Source organism: Cygnus olor, chromosome 1 (genome assembly GCF_009769625.2).
Source record: "Cygnus olor isolate bCygOlo1 chromosome 1, bCygOlo1.pri.v2, whole genome shotgun sequence".
NCBI classification, from domain to species: Eukaryota; Metazoa; Chordata; class Aves; order Anseriformes; family Anatidae; genus Cygnus; species Cygnus olor.
The window spans coordinates 152930087-152948233 of NC_049169.1; the positions used below are offsets into that span (position 1 = coordinate 152930087).

At 43.9% G+C, this 18147-nt stretch overlaps 1 protein-coding gene and 2 long non-coding RNA genes across 4 annotated transcripts in view; 1 reads left to right on the forward strand and 2 right to left on the reverse strand.

Annotated features, from left to right (window-relative positions):
- CLYBL (citramalyl-CoA lyase) overlaps nt 1-18147 on the reverse strand; it is a 159917-nt gene that overhangs the window by 141695 nt on the left and 75 nt on the right. The window lies entirely within an intron of this gene.
- LOC121060370 lies at nt 3830-16153 on the forward strand. The gene is made up of 2 exons (XR_005814804.1): nt 3830-7017; nt 7111-16153. It is a non-coding gene; the product is annotated as an uncharacterized LOC121060370 (long non-coding RNA).
- On the reverse strand, nt 10127-18111 carry LOC121060377. Its single transcript, XR_005814805.1, has 3 exons — nt 17162-18111; nt 12545-17049; nt 10127-11199 (listed from the first exon to the last, which is right to left on the reverse strand). It is a non-coding gene; the product is annotated as an uncharacterized LOC121060377 (long non-coding RNA).

An 18147-nucleotide genomic window follows, 5' to 3' on the forward strand; every position in this document is an offset into this window, starting at 1 on the left:
TCCATCAAAATGTTAGGTGTTGAGTTGCTTAAAAAAGGACTAGGGTAGATCACAACTTGTCTTGATACAAGAAAACAAACTCTAAAAATAAAGTTTGTAGTAACAAAGATATGAAAAGGAGGGACAACAGGAAACTTTTTCATTTCTCAGCCACTGAGGATCTAAATTCATTAATGGAGGTTTTATATTTTTAGTGTCTACTTCTTCCTTCCACTACAAAACAAAAGCAAATGGTGGGGGAACCAAAAGATATTTGGCATGACTATAAAATGTTGGATCTGCCTGAAACATGCACTTATTCTTTGAAGGGTAGCTTTCTAGCTTGAATAAATAAACCCGAGCGGAAAAATCTTGAGGCCATTTTTAAACTGTGCAGCAACATCCACGCTCAGACAACAAACAACACATCCACAACAGACGACAACATTTGCCTGGTGGGGAGGTTTTCACAGTGAAAAGTTTCTCTAGAGAGATTATTTACCGTACTAATTTAAGGTCCTGTTTTGTGGTTCTTCCTCCTCCTCCTCAAAGAAAAATAAAAATCCCATTGACTTCAGAGCAAGCACATGGATTCCTAATGATGAGACGGCTGGGATGCAGATTCAAATGATACACTTTTTCCATCCATTGTGCTCCTATTAAACTACCTCTACAGAATTACACTAATTGCGTACTTAATAAAATGCCTACTTTCAATTAATTAGCTCATATTCCTCGTTTAAGATTAGCCCTTAAAAATAATTAGGTATTAAATTCGAGACCACAAACACCAGATTCAGAAGCCGGGCTGGAGCACGCGTTTCCTTGTGTACGCTGACAGGCGCACGCTGACTGCATGCGCAGTGCTGCCGTCCATGTCTTTTCAGGGGATTATTATTTTGGTGGTGTTGTTAGAAGTAGGTTTTCGTGGTGTGGCCGCAAACTTAGCAGCCGTAACTGGGCTTTGAAACCGAAGGGGAAAATCCCGGGGCTGCTGAAGGCAATGGGAACTCTGCATTGCCTTCAGCCAGCCCACGGTTTCCCTCCAAGGCTTTTTGCTTCAGCATACGCAGCTCCTGGTAGCACCGGCCACAGTTCACGACCACCAGACCGTCACAAAAGCCAAGACAGCGAAAACCATGTTTGAGATTTGTTCAACCAGGCTGCAGCCTTAACTGGTGTGACCGTCCAGCTTTTCTCTGCACTTGCGCCCATTTGTGAGCTCGGCTCGATGCTTTACAAACCCGCACCTGGAAGCAAGCGCTTGCAGCCGGCCGCCGAGACCGCGAAGCACGACTTTCACAGGCACAGTCAGCGCCGGCACGCCATTGTCTGGAGCTGGTGGCAAACTGGCAGGAGTGTCAAATAAAATGCTGTTAAGAGTACGGCGAGCAAGGGGAAAACTTGACTTGGGTTGCTTTGCAACACATGCACACGTGCGCGCGCATGCACACACAGGCTGCTCTGCGCTCAGAAAATGGACAGACTGAGTAGCATCTGTGCTGGGGGGGCCGTGGAACAAATAAGTAATTGCTGTTTTTACTAAGTAAAGCAGAAAATTACAGCATATCAACAGCCAAGCCTGTTTGTTGCCTGGGAAGAACCATTTGTGTTCCAGTTCGGGCTTTTTACTCATTTGAAGCCTGTGCCTCCAAAGTACATTAAAAGCATTTTAATTGTTGTTATGAGTTTATGTCCTTGTATAGATTTAAAGTCTATAAACATTATGGGGGGGGCAAAATAAATAAATCCAAGCAAATTTTCCATATTTTCAACAGCGAAATCTGGAGGAAGGAGCAGCTTTAAATTATCACCTTATGTACAAAACGTGTAATTCTTTTCAGAGAGCACATCCTGTATTAAAAATCCGTCTTACTCCACCAGAAAAGCGTGTGGCTATATGCATGTTTTCTGAGCTACATTCAGCTCTCTTCAAAAAGACATCCTCCAGAATAGCACTCTTTAGGGACAGTGTTTCAGGGTTGACAAGAACATTAAACCATATTATAATTATCTCTTCAATGAAAACACGGCTTTGTAGTGGAGGCAATGCACCGTTCTCAAGGCGAGTGTTATTAGGCTGTATGTGTTTTCTTGGAAGGAGATTCATGGAAAGAAAAAAGCTTTATAATTTACTGCAAGGAAAAAAATCACGGAGTACATGTCATGCATAGCAAAAGGGATTTTACAAAGAAGCTACTAAGTTGAGTGCCTCACTTATCTTCGAGAATGCTTGTCCATAGTAAGTGTGGGGATCGGTTTAACACAAGCTACAATATACATATAACATACATTCAATTTTCTGTGACCATTCAGAGGGATAACTGCAAAAAATTGTCTTTAAAGTAAGGGAAATATAAAGCAATCGCCTCCTATACCATAAATGAGTTCTGTCTCATTCTTTTAGAGGTCACCACTGAACAGCACGCATTCTTATTGCAGTACAGATAATAAATTCTTTTTCTTAACACGAATACAAAGATTTCCTAACCCTTTTTTCCACATTTTATATATACCATTATACTATTTTCTATTATACTATTTATACTATTTTCTCAAATGAATCTGCAAATTAGAACACACCAGTACTGAAACGGTGAGCAAAGTTGCAAACTCCACCAAGAAAATCCTAACACCTTCTTAAATGACCACATTTAACACGCATATGTATACACATTTTTCACACATGCACATTTGTTTTCTTCTTTAAAAAAATAATGTTACTGATTTACAATACTTGTGCAACACCCTGAATTATTTTAAAATAGGAATTTTCTTCTTGCTTGCAAAAACGAGGCTGCAACTTTTTTCTTTATGTTAGGAAATAGATAGACATTTCCGATTTGAATCTTAAAAAGGAATGAACTACAGGAAAGAAACAAATGATGTTAGCCAACAGTTTAGGTACACTCTGGACGTGGCAAATGCTGACAATATTATGAAAAACATGTGCACAGCGTGCTAATGGAGAATTGCAAAGCTGTGGCATTTCAGTTGTGCGCATGCAAGCACAGGCACACGCAGGCGTAATCACAAAAGACAACAGCCCCAATAAACAGCTACCAAAAATATACCCCGTTGGCCTAATACTAGACACAACAGCTTGAGCATTCTTATAAAAAAAAAAAGTCAGAAACTCACCAAATCCTGGTTTTAAAAGCAATGATAGGTATCCAGAGAGAGCGCATTCTGAACAGTCAATTACTTTCACATTTTGTCCCAGGACTTTAAAAGTTAAAGGCATAGTTCTGCCAATTGTGAGATGCCCCATCCAGCACAGACCACCCACAACTAGTGATTTTCCATCTGGTGAACAAAACAGACATCTCCCTAATTATTTTTAAAAAGGTTTTTTTTCCTAACATACTTCCTTTATTTGTCTGTGACCTGGAACTTAATGGAAAACCTGGTAGATGCCAACCTCATTTCTTGTAATGAAGCATCTTATTTTCCCTACTTTAAGCATGCTTATTTAGAGGCTGTTTAATAGAAACTTATTGCCGAAGCTGATCTTTGATAGGACCTAAATTACAAAATAGTTTGAAATTAGAACAACTTTATATCTAACCCTAAACAGTCTACTTAAACATTAACCATTAGAAGTTCTTCCCTTAAACCAGTATATTAAAAGAGAATGCAACTGGGTTTACAGTCTCTTATGCTGGGTTCCCATATTGCCAGTGTCAAAATTTATGCCTTTTTTCAGCAATATGGTTGCCATTGCCAGCACCACACTTATAAATGCCAACTGTAATTAAAATCTGGCACCTTATACAAGCATTAAACTCGCTTAAAGATTAAAAAAAAAAATCTTTATTTTAAAAAATTCCTTGCAGTGTATGCAGGCGTTAAAAAAAAAAATAACAAAAAAAAACTTCTTAGTTTGCCAGTTTTAGAAACATCACAAAAAATGGTCCAAGTTGTCCAGAAAATTGGTCTGGAAAAACCTATACACAGTGCTCATCTTTCACAGAAGATGCACGCGGGGGAGAGATGGCAAAACGTGGGTTTCACTTGAAAAAGATTCCGAAGAGGTAGCACCCCCAAAAATCTGGAATCCAGGCAGACGGATGGGGCAGGTACCACACAGCCTTTACACCAGCCCTGTTTGCACTGCCTGTTACTGTTCAGTCAACACCGAAAGTCTCTCTGCTCTCACGGTGAAAGACAAGGGAGGCAGACGACCGCCAAAGGGAACGGAGGCCAGGCTGCACCCAGAGCATTTTCATATTGATTGTGGTATTGAGGCAAGTGCCTGTCACTGGGCTTCTTCCTTCTTATGTGCCCTTTGCCCCGACATTGCTGTGCCTGCAGCAGTGGGCAGAGGCTCCCCGCCAGGAAAACCCTCTGCTGCGTGCCCCAGCAGGGGAGGAGTGACCGTGAGGAGGCTGAGGACATACAGGAAGACACAGAGTTGTCTTGGAGAAGGACTGCGGGGTAAAACGGGGCATGGGGAAATGTCACATCCAGCAAGATTTCCAGCCGTATATTCAGTTTGTTTTCTCACGTACAAAACCGGCTTACTGACATCTGCCAAAGATGAAGGACCTGTTTTTTAGAAGGTGAGACTCAGCAAAGCTACCCCGCACGGCCTAGTGGGCAGCGAGCAGCGAGTGTCTCAACTGCATGGCACCGGAGCACCCACACATCTACTTCTTGGGCTGGCGGCACTGGGCCAAACTGGTCCCCACTGCCTGGTCCTTAATTCTGGCCAGTCAGCAACAGAAAGCAACAACGTGCTGTGGGAGCGCCTCGATGAGAAGGGAAGAATCGGCCTCCACAGGAGCAGCGCCAGCCGAGACCGGGAGGCAGGAGGACGCGCGGTGGTACCAGGCCAGGACTGAAAATGTTGTTTTCCCCACTTCCCTGAGTTCACATCGTTGGCTGAATGTCTGGATCCTTATGTCAAACGTGCACTTAGGTTCATTTTCAGTCATAGGTACCTCAGTTATTGATGATTTGCAGAAGGATGAAGTCTTTTAGGACACTTACTTCAAAATGACGAGTTAAACTACCAAGCAGGAAACCTTGAGTTAAATAATTAATTTGAATCTTGTTTTCCCGTTTATACATTTTAGTTATTTTCTTGAAGAAAGGTTAATTCTCAGTTTGTAACCACCAAAGTATGTTGCTTTGTAACTAAATATAGCTTTTACACTAAATTTGGCACTTCTTATTGCTAGCCAGAAGGACAGAGTAGCTCTACTGATATCTATTTAAGCTCTTCTATACCTCATTATACATTTTTTCAGATTTTTTTTTGTTTGTTAGAAAATCATGGATGGCACAATTCCTATTTACTAGCTGATCCCTTTGTGCTCATGTATGATTTACGTTTGAATGCAAACTGGAATGCAACTTAAAATGTAGAGACATGGTTTATCAGTTGCATTGCACTGTTGTAAACAGGTTAGCCTTAATGAGGAAAAATATATATTGTGGTTTGATTTTTCAGTTGAGCTATTAAAATAACTCAGCATTAGCTGGAATTAGCACCAATCTAGAAATTGGTCATAACATCCTTCAATACTGTAGTATTACAAAATCTAATCCTCTCATAATTACCTTTTATTCACAGATTGGTAGAGAAGAACAAGCTTTTCTGCTTCTTTCAACTCCCAATTGGTCAAGTTTGAATGAATTAATCACTTAATTGAGCTAATTGAATATACTGAAGAAAATATTCTCTTGGTACTTGCCCAAGAGACAACGGATCTCAAAAGCCACCTCAGTACTTCAAACAACTCGAGTATCCAGAGTTTAGGCAGTGACCTTCAGCAGTTCAATGGCCTGACTTGCAGCTTGGAAGCAAGAATGTACTGTTTCCATTTTGTTTATTTTTTTATGATTTAAGCAGATTACAGTAAGCTTAGGCCTTGCCACCATTTTAATAGATACAGTTTTAAGAAGAAAAGAATAATTTTGAAAACTGTTTTTGTTATTTATTACTTGATCGTTAAGTTTTACCCATCTCATTGACTCCGGGTTCAGCTCTCTGCTTAACATTTAGTTCCAGATTCTTATTTTTTTTAGTGGAGAAAGGTGCCAGCATCACCACTACCAGCAGTAGAAAGCAGCAAAAACTAATCAGAAATATTTTATAGAAAAGTGCCAGAAAATACATATTTTTATCAGTTGTGGAACTGGCAGAAAGTGGTCTGAAACAGCAACTGGCACTGTCTAAAGTTTTAAAAATCTTTGACATCCTTCTCTTCTGCCCTAACCTTCCTTCATGGCTGTAGAGTGAAGACATTCTGCAGCCTGCCCTCCCCATGCTTTGCAACAGATGCATCAGGAAGGTGGTGAATGTTTCAGCCTCTGAAGTCAAGGCCTCCAAACATCTTTGAGACCTACAGTACCACAGAGGCCCAAACTGTTGCTAGCCATCCCCAGAAGTTTGCATTTGGCTTGAAACTATTTAATTTTGCCATTAGTATTCCCTAATGAATAAGTGATTAAACCCCACAGCTGCCCCAAGAAATGCAACCTATACGGTAGCATATTTGTTTTCTGGTTTATCTTGTTCAGAAACGTCAGTGCTGAGCTCCTGCAGGACGATCACCTGCTAATAGCATGCGTGTTAGACACAATACTGACCTTAAAGGCAAGTTGACTCAACTGAACTCTTTATCATTTCAGACATACTCAAAGGGAATCTTTCTTGCCTGTGTAAGTACAACAGTAACTTCAATTTTGTTTTTGGAATTCAAAATCTGGAAATGCCAAGTCACCTTCCCCACTCCTAGTATGCCTTTTTGCAAGCACTTTTTGATTTTTAGTATGTGGAACAGGCTTTTTTATCCATTCCAAATGTTTTAAATCACTAAATCTGGACAAGCTTTTCTCTGTTTTAAGATTCCATATCAAAACGAGGAAATTACGAATTTCCACACCATGTTTTGATATATAATTTTCGTTTCTTTCCAGCAGTCCTGTGAATATGGGTTATCATGAAGCAGGGCAGGAGCTCCAGGCTTGAGAACGTTCAGATGGGAAGGAAGAAGCACTACGTATGCTCCTATGTATTTGTCAGAAGAGGTACAGTATGTGGGTGGAAAGGAATGCCTTTAATTTTTAGCCCTAGAAAGCTCTACAGTGTCAAAAGCTCTGCATAGGGTTTTGTACTTTCAGACAGATGCGATCCATTGCAACCAAACTTCTAGAGAGCTGAAGAGTTTATGTGGACTCAGCCTTGCTGGCAAGAAATAAACTTTTCCTCTGAAAATGAGATTCTTCTTCTGTCAGTATGGAGATGGGGGAAGAAGGCCAATTCCAGTGGTAACTTTTCAGAGGAGAGCCACAGCCTTCACCTTGTGACAGGCACTGTTTAGTACCCCTATGCTCCCAAGCAGAACTTGATGTGCTACAGAAGTTACGAAAATAATTAGCGTAAACTGGTGAGCTGACAACAGAAAAGGCAAATTCTCATTGATGCTGAAACATGTTGATGTACTTAAGGCATGAAAAAAGTAAACAAACACATAGTAGGAGAGGGGTTCTCAGATTAAACGAGTACCACGGGTGAGAAAATGCAGTTAACCAACAGCAAAAACAAAAGAGGAGGGGGAAAAAAAGCAAGAGCAGAGACCAACACGCTGCTGCAACACAGAGAAAGAGATGCTAGGAGATTTTTGCCATCAGTCTGACTTTTGCAGAGCGGTGACTGGAACCACCAAAATTTGGCTGACCAGCTTCCAAATGGCGCATGAATATACCTGCACAACAGCCCTGATGGGATGATGGATATAAGAGTGAGTGAAAGAGCTTAAGGGAAAAAGAGTCCCGAAAGAGATGATTTTTGCCGAAGAAAAGGTTTGCTGATCCAACATCATTAACTTTCAGAAAAATGAAAAGAAATAACTGCAGAAGTCTCTTGCAAAGACAAAACTGTACTCCTAGGAAAGGACCAGCTCTGGAGGGAAACACAGAATTGCGCTGACCAGGCTAAACTAGACGCAGTTTCCTTACTTCATCCTGAGATAATGTGTCCTGCAAGAGGCCACCACAGGAGCTTATTCCTGTAGTGCTAGAAACACCAGAGCCACAAAACATAACAAAACCTCTCATCATAAACGTCATCGTGTATTTTCACTATTTATGGGTATGATGAGATGTATCTACCGCAGCAGTAAGTCAAAGTACGGCACAGAAGGAACAAGCGGTTATGGAAAACCATGCCATATGACCTCTTCAGTACAAAACCTCCGGTGAAGCACTGGAAAAGCCCAGCAGCTTGGGTCCTGGAAAGATCTGGTTGATGAGGCTGGGAGCTCACTATCCAACACTGATAAAGTGTGATGCCCTATGTCTCTTCCTGTCAGTTAAGCTAGAGTAAAATTTACTTCGTGTTTTGAAATCTGTTGGAGGAGAGAGGAGCTCCAGGTCACCAGCCCATAGTCTGGGCTCCCTGTTTCATTCGATTGTTGCAGGTAAGCAGCAACTGTGATTTTTTACCATTCAGCAGGTGTTTGCTGGTCACTGAAATCACCAGAAAGGTCAAAAACCTCAATGTGCTTACAAATCAAACTGCCTTCTTATACCCTTGATTATTACTCATCCGGTTGAGAGTTGAGGCAGGGTTATGTGGAAAAACACTGAATTTCCATTGTCGCTGTAGCAGCTGTGCCATGAGCAGAAAACGTCAGCCTTTGGGGTGCCCATCTGCAGCCTTTTACAAGCCCTAAAAACCTCACGTTGTACATAAACTAAAAAAAATGAAGATGAATTATATGTTTTACTTTGCCCAATTCCTGTTTGAGCTACATTCTACTTCTAATACTACTTTAAAGCTGCTTATATGAGCTTATTCCTCTTCTCACGGCAAAGCACACCTAGAATGATTAGAATCTGAATAAACCTTGTAATGTTCCATAATTTCCCTATTTATCTGAAATGATTCGTTCCTCTAGCAAGGAGAAACGCCAACATGTCAGAACCTTCCTGCCCAAGCAAAATACGATGGATTGTATCGCGTTATATCACAAACTTTGGTATCTAGTGTCTTCCTTTCAGGAAAAAAAATGCACATCACCCTCCACCGTTAAAGGGAACACATGGGTTCCAACTGGCTGCCATTAAATTTCACATCTTGAAACCTGCAAGCAGACATATGGTAGAAGCTGAATTACACGGTACTTCTGAACTTGCTGCGTGTATTCCAGGAGGATGGGCTGAAAAAACAGTCTCAACAGTTCAACTTTTAAACAAAAGAAAACTAACAAAAGACAAAAAGGGGGCGCCATTGTGAGAATGACTTTTTTGCCTGCTACATTTCATTTCCCCGTGTTTAACGACCTGTCTATACTAAGAACACTGCGACCAGACGAGAATATAAGTGCATCATATTAGTGAGATAAATCTCGGGACACAAACCAACACGAGCCTTTCCTTTATGTTCTGGGCAATAAAGCTGCTGCGGGGTGAGGAGGGAGCAAGCAGCAAAGTGAGGGGGTGAGAAGGGAACTGGCCATTAACTTATCAATTCCAGGCCTTGGCTTTCTAATTGACAACCTCAGGGCTACTTTCATCACTTGTCGACTTCAAACCCACACTCAATTTTTCCTTTAGATAATGATGCAACTATAGCATAACGGTGTTTCTGACATATTGCAGCATGTAGCGGGAGGAAGATTTCCTCGGTAGCTTAGTTTAACACGAAAGGAAAAAAACCAAAAACAACTGTTAAATGTTTTTCACATCTATCAACTTCTCAAAGAATCGGTAAGACAGATTTTATACTTCCAGTAGCTGAAGTGAGCATTTTGTATTGGCTCAACCCAAAGTGCCTCAGAGCGCTTCAGTACGTTATAGATTCAACAACAAATAAGCTGATGCTTAATACAATAAACCCACAAAGTATTTGTGTTTAAAGCCTGAATAAAAAAGAACCCACAAAAACTAGAAATATGCTACGGATCAGAGAGCTTAAATTAAAAATACCACAAAAACAATACCACCGTCGAAACGCCACCTAGAAATATGTTTTTCTCAAAGAAAATACAGAAGCAGCAGAGTTGCAGGAGTGCTGTTACAGGCACGTCCTTACAGACAGCTGGAGAACCCTGATTCGAGTCCTCCTGCAGGAATCAAAGTGGTCCGCTGAAGACAGCCAGTCCCTTTGTGAAGAGTAAGGTCCGATCCTAAGTAGGTTTATCATATTTTAATGACAAAGAAAAAACAACAACTAAATTTTGTCAAGTAACAGCATGTCCACAGCCAACAAAGCACCTGGCTCTAACATAAACAGTCACATAACTGCCTTTTAATAGTGGATATAAAGGTTTGAGTCCTGCAATCAACTCTGCAAAGGCCCCGGGGTCATACTAAACCCCGTGCAGTATCTGGGGCCCCGAGCACGTCAATAGAGGCAACAAAAGCAGCGTAAGAAAACAGAATAATACACACACACCTCCAAATATCGGCTGCTTCTCTGGATCCTAAAAACTAGGTACAGAGGGGTGGCAGCTCGGACGCTATGCCGTATCGCCCCTTGCTGCTGAAAATAACGCACGTGAACACGTAGATGCTGAATTTGTGCTGATTAGCAAAACAAAGGTGCTGCCGGCAGCCGTGACGCGCAGTCAGCTCTTGTCTTCCCTTGGAATTTATGTTCTGATTGTGCAAATTGGCACCCACATAATTGCAGTCAAGGAACTTTAATGAGGCTGTGAGTAGTTCAGCTTGCATTGGCTGAAGGAGAAGAGTTCAGCCCCAGCAATTTAGGGTTATAGATATGGATGGCTAGTTCCATAGCATACACTTGGGAAGTTTTCAGCTTGACCCTAACTGAGCGAACGACAAAACGAACCAACCAAAGTCCTCCGCCACCACAACCGACATCCCCAGGCATTAATTGCTCTGCTTTTGTCACGCACACTTGAAGCATACCAGGGGAGCACGCTGGGAAAGCAGCGCCTGTTGTGAGGACCAAGACTGGGCTTCACAGTTTCCTTGGGCTGCCGTGCTAGCGCCTTTTGGCGTTTCTAGATCCATACGACTGCGGCGTGTTCCTTATCCTGCAGAAGGCATTCATTGCCTGTTGGGCACTGTAGCGATTCATTTCGTGCAGATTTGATGTGCTGGCGTTATCAACCACTTTGGTGAAGACCTCCTTGCATTCCAAGTGTTGGGCACGCTGCTGCTGCTGCTCCTCGGACGATAAGGAGGTGAGAGCTCTTCCTACAAAGTGCCTGGCCCACATCATGGACGAAGTTGACCGCCCTACAAAGTTGCAAAATATTATTGAAAAGTCAAGGGAAACGTATTTTATGGCCAAATTAGCAGCTCAGCAAATGGTTGGCTATAATGGGAAGGCCAATAAGCCCAAGAGCTACGCACAACAACCGATGGGGTTTTTACTACAATCGTTCCCCATTATATTTGGGGGCAAAAGACGTACGAACCCAAGAAGTACAAAAATTCAGGCTATTGTACCAACTCTTAGAGGCAGGTGTTTCTCAGTTTTTTAAAACCAATACCAACCACCTTTGCAATTTTGACACTACAGCCAGCAGTACGAACGGGTTACCTTTCAGAGTGTGGAGTATAAGTTTTACAAGCCTGTTTTGCCTTCCTGCAGGCGCTTTGAGCTTATAAATGGCACCTTTCAGTGTCCTGAATTATGAAGGGCAGCTAGTCCTGAATTCTCCTGTCGCTTAATGATCTCACATAAAATGAGGTCCACAAAACTTTTATTACCACTGCAGTTCAAATTCACAGGTGAAGAACCACCAGGGAAAGGATGCGGACGTGTCTCTCGCTTTTGCTCCCCTAGTTTTCCAGGTGCAGGAAAGCTCCCCTCTCAGGCTTTAGCAATCAGTTAACTCTCAAAGCGTAGCCTGATCTAAATAAAAAGCCTAAAGTCTGTTACCCCAAAAAGCACCGGAGGCTATGAGGGGAAGACACTTGAGTGTGACACACGCTAGCATCAAATTTAGGTTAAAGACGTGAACGTGAAAACTAATCTGCTCCTCCAAAAACTATTTAAGCATTTGCTTACGATCTTTTGCTTGCCACATAATTTTATTCACTTGTTGCCATTTAGTGTATTTGACACTCAAGAATTGTAATAATATTTAATTAAATCTTGAATTGGTTCCTTCCCTGTTCTTGAATTAACACCCGACGTTTGGAAAACATGCTGGACCTCAGCAGTCAGACTGAAAATTCGAAAGAAAGCCTTTCCAAAAAAATAAAGGACTTTGTTTGCTACAAATTACTTCTGCATTTATATAAAGATTTAACGATTCATGGCATGCCAAATTCAGTGCTAATGAGTTTTGGGTTGTGTTTTTCATTTTTGTTTGAATTTTTTTTTCCTGCTAAAAACAATTACTAGAGGCCATTCAAATGCCACTGCATAAACCAGGAAACCTAGTAAAACTGTAGGTAAAATTGGCATTTTGTTTCAAGCGTGGCTCAGGAGTCCAATTCGCTTGTTGGCGAGCTGCATCTTACAAACAGCTCTTGCATCTCCTCCAAAAAAGAAGCAGGGTAAGATGCTTTTCAAAAAACACATCCACAACACTCTTTAATTAAAAGCAAAAATTAAAGAGCAAAAGCTCACCATTTAATTCCAGCGTTCCAAGGATGAAGGATCTTAGCCTTTCTGCCTCCCTCTCCACTTTCCAGCGAAAAGTAGATAAATTAGCAGAAACGTAAGCTCTTCACTCTCAGTACCTCTTCAGAGAATAGACGTGCCCATGGGAGCTTAAAGACCTTCCTGGAGAGCGTTATTAATCTTGCTCCTAACAGTGTTAGTATTTTTAAAGCCTATTAAAACACTATCTAGTCATACCAGTGCAAACCTTGCTTTTTCGTGACCTGGTTTCAAGAAACAAATAAAAAGTCAGTGGAAATTATACCCAATTATGTTTCATCGGTCAGTATACAGACCCCTGTCCACCTACGGTAGGAAATTTATGTCCAACACGGGCATTCCCCACCAAATGGTGCCATCCACCACACGTTGGTGCTTTGGTCTAGTGGAAGTGCTGTCTTTAGCCGGCTTTGTTCAGCCCCTCTATCTCTGCCCATGGGCCGAATCACCCTTTCAGAAACCTACAAATAATTCAAACCTGATTTCGCACTGGGTGTACCATTCCTGCGCGGCTGCGGAGGAACTGCTCCCTATTGACACCACTGCAAGTAAAGTCACAATCAATCCCTTTGACTTCAGCCTTCCAAGTAACACATGCACTACTCCAAAGGCTTTCCGATGACTTTTTAAGTGAAAACATCCAGGATGTTGTGGGTTTGAACACATCAGCATAGCTACTTCCTAGCAGCTGATAAGAGGAAAGTTAATTATTATCGCCAGGAAATAGAAATCTTTCTGTGATGAGCTAGTCTTGTTATGCATATATTCAGTATTTCCCCTCCTTCTCCAAATAGCATTCACCAACTTAAAAAGAAAAAACAAAAAAAAAAACAAAAAAAAACACAAAACACAGAAAAACCACCCCCACCCAACAGACTGAGCAAATGGGAGATATACACACTACCCAACCCTGCTCTCCAGTTCGCCCCCAAAAATCCCGTTGACAATTTCAAGAGCGGGGAATGAAACCCCTTTATTACCGAGCCCGCAGCAGATAAAGCAGTAATTGTAGTTATACAGTATTGGAAGTGTAGCTACAACATAGCGTGACAGCTTGTTAGTGTTGAAAATATATAAGCTCTTTGTAATTGTGCCTTTGGAATGCCATCTGTCTTGAATTAACATCCACCTGGGATCATGTTTCGATGACCAATATGGACAGATTACTGGAACTTTAAAACCTCGCTTTCTTTGTAATTGACATTTAAACTGTTTGAAGTTTCTCATTAAGTCCTTTTTTACAAATTAGGTGCAGATGTATAAAGCTAAATGTACAGTACTAAGGGAAATTAGGTCACCTGAAAGCTCAATAATAAAATGTATCTATTAACTGTTTAAATGCAACGAGTACATTAAAATTTAGAGATCAGCTTTATGCTCCAAATTCTTCAAAGTTTCATCATTTCCCTTTCATCGCTGCAGAGCCTCTCATGCCAACCATTTTTAATTAAAATGGCAGAGAAGAAAGCAGGTTTGGCTGCTCAGCCCACGACAGCAGGTCAACCCGGGCCCGCAAAACGGGGAAGGCAAGGCCGGCAGCCTCAGCAGTGCCCGTTTCACGGGGACAGGTGAATCCTATTTATGCCAATGGCACCGGGAGAGTTGCAGGGCACAGGGAGAAGTGAGGGGCGATTAGGCCAAAGGCCTGTTAGCCCTCTCTCCTAGCCAGAGGTCTCTCGGGATAAATCAGGACGCAGCCTACGTGAAATGCACGGCTGCAGACCCTTTTGGCACCACAACTAGCGCGTCGTCTCCTGACGTTATGCCAAGCGGCGTAACCGAGCTCGGCCCCGCTCCTAAGGGTGGAGATGCGAGGGAAGACACTGTCTTCTTCTGAAGGCTGGTAAGCAAGATGAATAAGCTGTGATCAGACCCTTTATGTGTGCTTAGACTAACTTATTTCCTCTCAAGCTTACTGTCTTCATTAACGCTAGTTATTACAACGATTTTAAGAGCTTTACTTCTTGCATCCCCTTATGACCTTATTCTGGGAAGCTACTAGAGCTCTTGCAAAGGAAGCGTGAACTTTCAGCTGGCCACGTTTCTGCTGCTTCCAATAAGCAGCCAAGCAACTTTTCTGTGACGCCAGCTGTGTACCTGCGTGAGGTGGGCAAGCGTGTCATGAACGGTGCCAGAACAAGACAGATCCCAGGTCCCTCACGAACAGGGTCTTCCTCTGTGCTCAGCTGCACTTCTGTTCAAGGGGGAATTCAGAGAGAAGCGATGTGCGTTTTTTAAAAGAAAGAAAAATGAAACCTGCCTGTTTGCAAGCAGACAGCAACAGCTGGAGAGAACAAACCGACCAACACGTTACAGCCAGGTGACGTTCTCCAGGAGGGGACAGCGCAACTCACTTGGAAAGGGGAACAAGACAGAGGAGTAACTCATTTGCCACTCACACCTGATGAGAGAGACAAAGAAGTGTACCTGTAACTAATTCCGTTTTGCTCAGACACTTTATGACTGATGGCTTCCGTCTTGCTAACACATCCCCAAAGGCGGGTAGAGGGCCAGGCAGGACCTCTGAGGACTGCACTAGCTTTACGCGGCCTAGTTGGGGTGCCAGTGGTGATTAGCTGGATACGCTTGGCTTTGCACCCTGCTTCTCATTAGCATTAATTAGCCAGCATCATACCTCTGCTGCTGCCAGGAGGAGAACCGGCTCGGGCAGTAGTTTCACAGCCCTTAATACTGAATAAGGAATTGCCAAGGTGCACACCGGGGCGTTTATGTCAGCCCCACGTCTTCCTGCCAGCTGCGGAGGAGAGCAGAGACTGGCTCAGCGTAAACTCCGAGCAGCGCAGACACCTCTAGGTGCGACGTGTATACCATGCATAGCCTCCCTAAGCCTTGATGTGAGAGAGCTCCATCGGGTCTGTCCTTAGAGAAGAGGATCACACCACCAGGGACTCGATTAGTGGTGTTAGAGGCATCCCTCCCCTCCCTGATGTGAGCCACGATCAGGTTGTGCCTGGGCAGCAACAAGACAACACCGCTTTAGGTGAACCAAAGTGACCTTGTAGTAAAGCAGATGCTGCAGATGCTTCTGCCTGACAAAGTGTTTTTATCACTAGAAAGTCATGCTTTCAAATAAAATTCACCTCAAGGCCATCATCTTGAAAGATACACTCAAAGACGTGTAGAACATGAAGTGATTTTTTTTTTTTTGGATAAAGGTTCAGGAAAGAAATCCCTCGCAGACTTAACGCTTTATTGATATTCTTGGTTATAGCTCTACACACGCACAGTGCGATCAGCTGCCGGTGAGGACCCTGATTCCTGTCTTTCCATTTAAATGTTGCAACAAAGAATAAAATTATTTCACAAGTAACAAAGGGGAACCCTTTAATTTAGTAGAACAATTTCAGCTCCCATTGCATTAGCACCCTCCAGTGTCCAATCCATGAAAAGCATCATCACTACTAATTTGCCAAGTAGTCACAAACTTGTCTTGCGAAACCCAGCATGAAGCAGCAGTGGGCTCCTGGGAGGGAAGGTGAGAAGGAACTCCCCATGCTGTAAATACTTTTTATTCCGAGGGTAGACATTGTAGGTGACCAACGTACAATCCCAGAACAAGAAGTGATGTGGGCTTATTACTAATCCTGTATTATCCCCGTGCAGACGTCCGGTAAGCCTCACCACACCACAGAGATCCATTACACCCCCTTCAGTGACGCAGCGACTGGAGCAGCGCTCCTGAGGCTCCTGTGTTCGTAACAGCCGTGCTCGTGCCTGCACCTTCGGACGACACCCTGTACGTGTCCACGCAGTATCCTCCACGCTCTGCAGTTCTCCACCAAGATGCAAGCTCAGCGATGCCGCTTTCACTTGACCTGGCGCAGGCACGTGGGTATAATCCTGCCTGAATGTGCCACGTAAAGAAATACACGTAAAAGCACCTCTCGTACACGGGTGAAAGATGCAGTCAGGTAGCTGAGGGCAACCAGGTGATCGTGCTTACGTGTGTGATGTTCTTCTTTCACATCACGAGTACCTAGCACAGAGAGAACCCTTCATACAGGTCTGTGGTGAAGAAAGTTTTCATATTCGACGCTTTACTGCAACATTGTCTGTAAAAGCACATTTAACGTCTTTAGGAAAAAGAGAACAGCTGCGTTTGTTATTCCAGAACAGCTGGAAGGAGGGTTTTTTGAAGTTTTCCCCGAGAAGAAAAGAATCTTTCAAAGGCGGGGAAGCTCAAAAGGCTCTGGAACGTCACAGGTGAGCAAAGCCAGATCACACCAGCTCTGGGTACCACAGGTTTCATCTCCCTGCTAGCAGCACAAACACTCTGACCACATCCTCAGGCAACTCAGGGCAGTGGCTTCGCAGGGACGGTAACATCCTTGTGAAGGGAGGGAGGTGGCAGCTGGAAAGGCAGCCACCCCAGACCGGTGGTACCTGCTGTAGCAAGGGCCCGGGCCCGACGGTGTGGCAACAAGCGCAGCGGGGTCCGGACCCGGTGGCACCTGCCAACGACCAGGGAGCTGCTAATTAAATCCAACCAACACGTGCCTGATGCACGCGCCCGCCTCGTCTATGCACACTGTAGACTCATCTCCCCACCAAGTAGATACTCACAATTCTACACCACCAGAAATAGCGAGCAAGGCTTGGCATTTATGATCCTGCACCAGCATGGTAGAGGAAAGGCACTTGCATGTATGCATCTCCTCCAGAAGCAGGCTCTAAAAATAAGCTGAAGGCGGGAGGCTAGAAAATGACCCTGGGTGCCCTGTGGGACACTGTCACTGTGGGCAAGAAAGCCTGACACCAGGATTTTACGGGCTCAGGCACAGCACAGACAGCCCAACTGCCCCTGAGCTCCCCAAGAACACCAGCATCAACAGTGCATGTTCACAGCAACATCTACACTACAGTTATTAGGCTGCATACTCTCCTGTTAGTCAGCTGTAAAACATTTACAGTATTATGGTCTCAGCAGAGAACTGCAAGGATTTAGAGCTTTTAATATTAAGCTGAACTAACACTTGAATGCCTGCCTAATGCGAGTACTGAAAATCGGCTTTCCCTCTGGAAGTGCTGTTGAAAACCCCACCGAAATCAGCACAGACACAACCATCAACCACTGTGGCAGAAGTCGTTCCCTGCCTTGTGGATAACACCTGCCAAGCCCGGCATCAAAACCACGCCGATCTCCAGCAAAAAGGTGTGACGGAGGCCTCACCTTACGAAGCGTACGCCACTCCGGGCCTGGTTCTGCAAACTGACCTGTGCAGGGACCGGCTACTGACAGCACAACTCTGTTTATCACCCTGCCTAAAGTCCGTGTGCTCCAGCAGCCACTCACCCACCAGACCAGGCTGCCCAAAGCCCCACCCAGCCTGGCCTCCAGCACCTCCGGGGATGGGGCACCCACGGCTGCTCTGGGCAGCCCGTGCCAGCGCCTCGCCGCCCTCACAGCGCAGGATTCCCTCCTAACCTCTAACCTAAACCTCCCGTCCCTCAGTCAGGCTCAGACCAGAGCCCCCACCCCGCGCCGCTCCCCCCGCTTACCGGCGGCACACGCCGGGCCGCCCCCCCCCCGCACGCGGCCCCGCCTCACT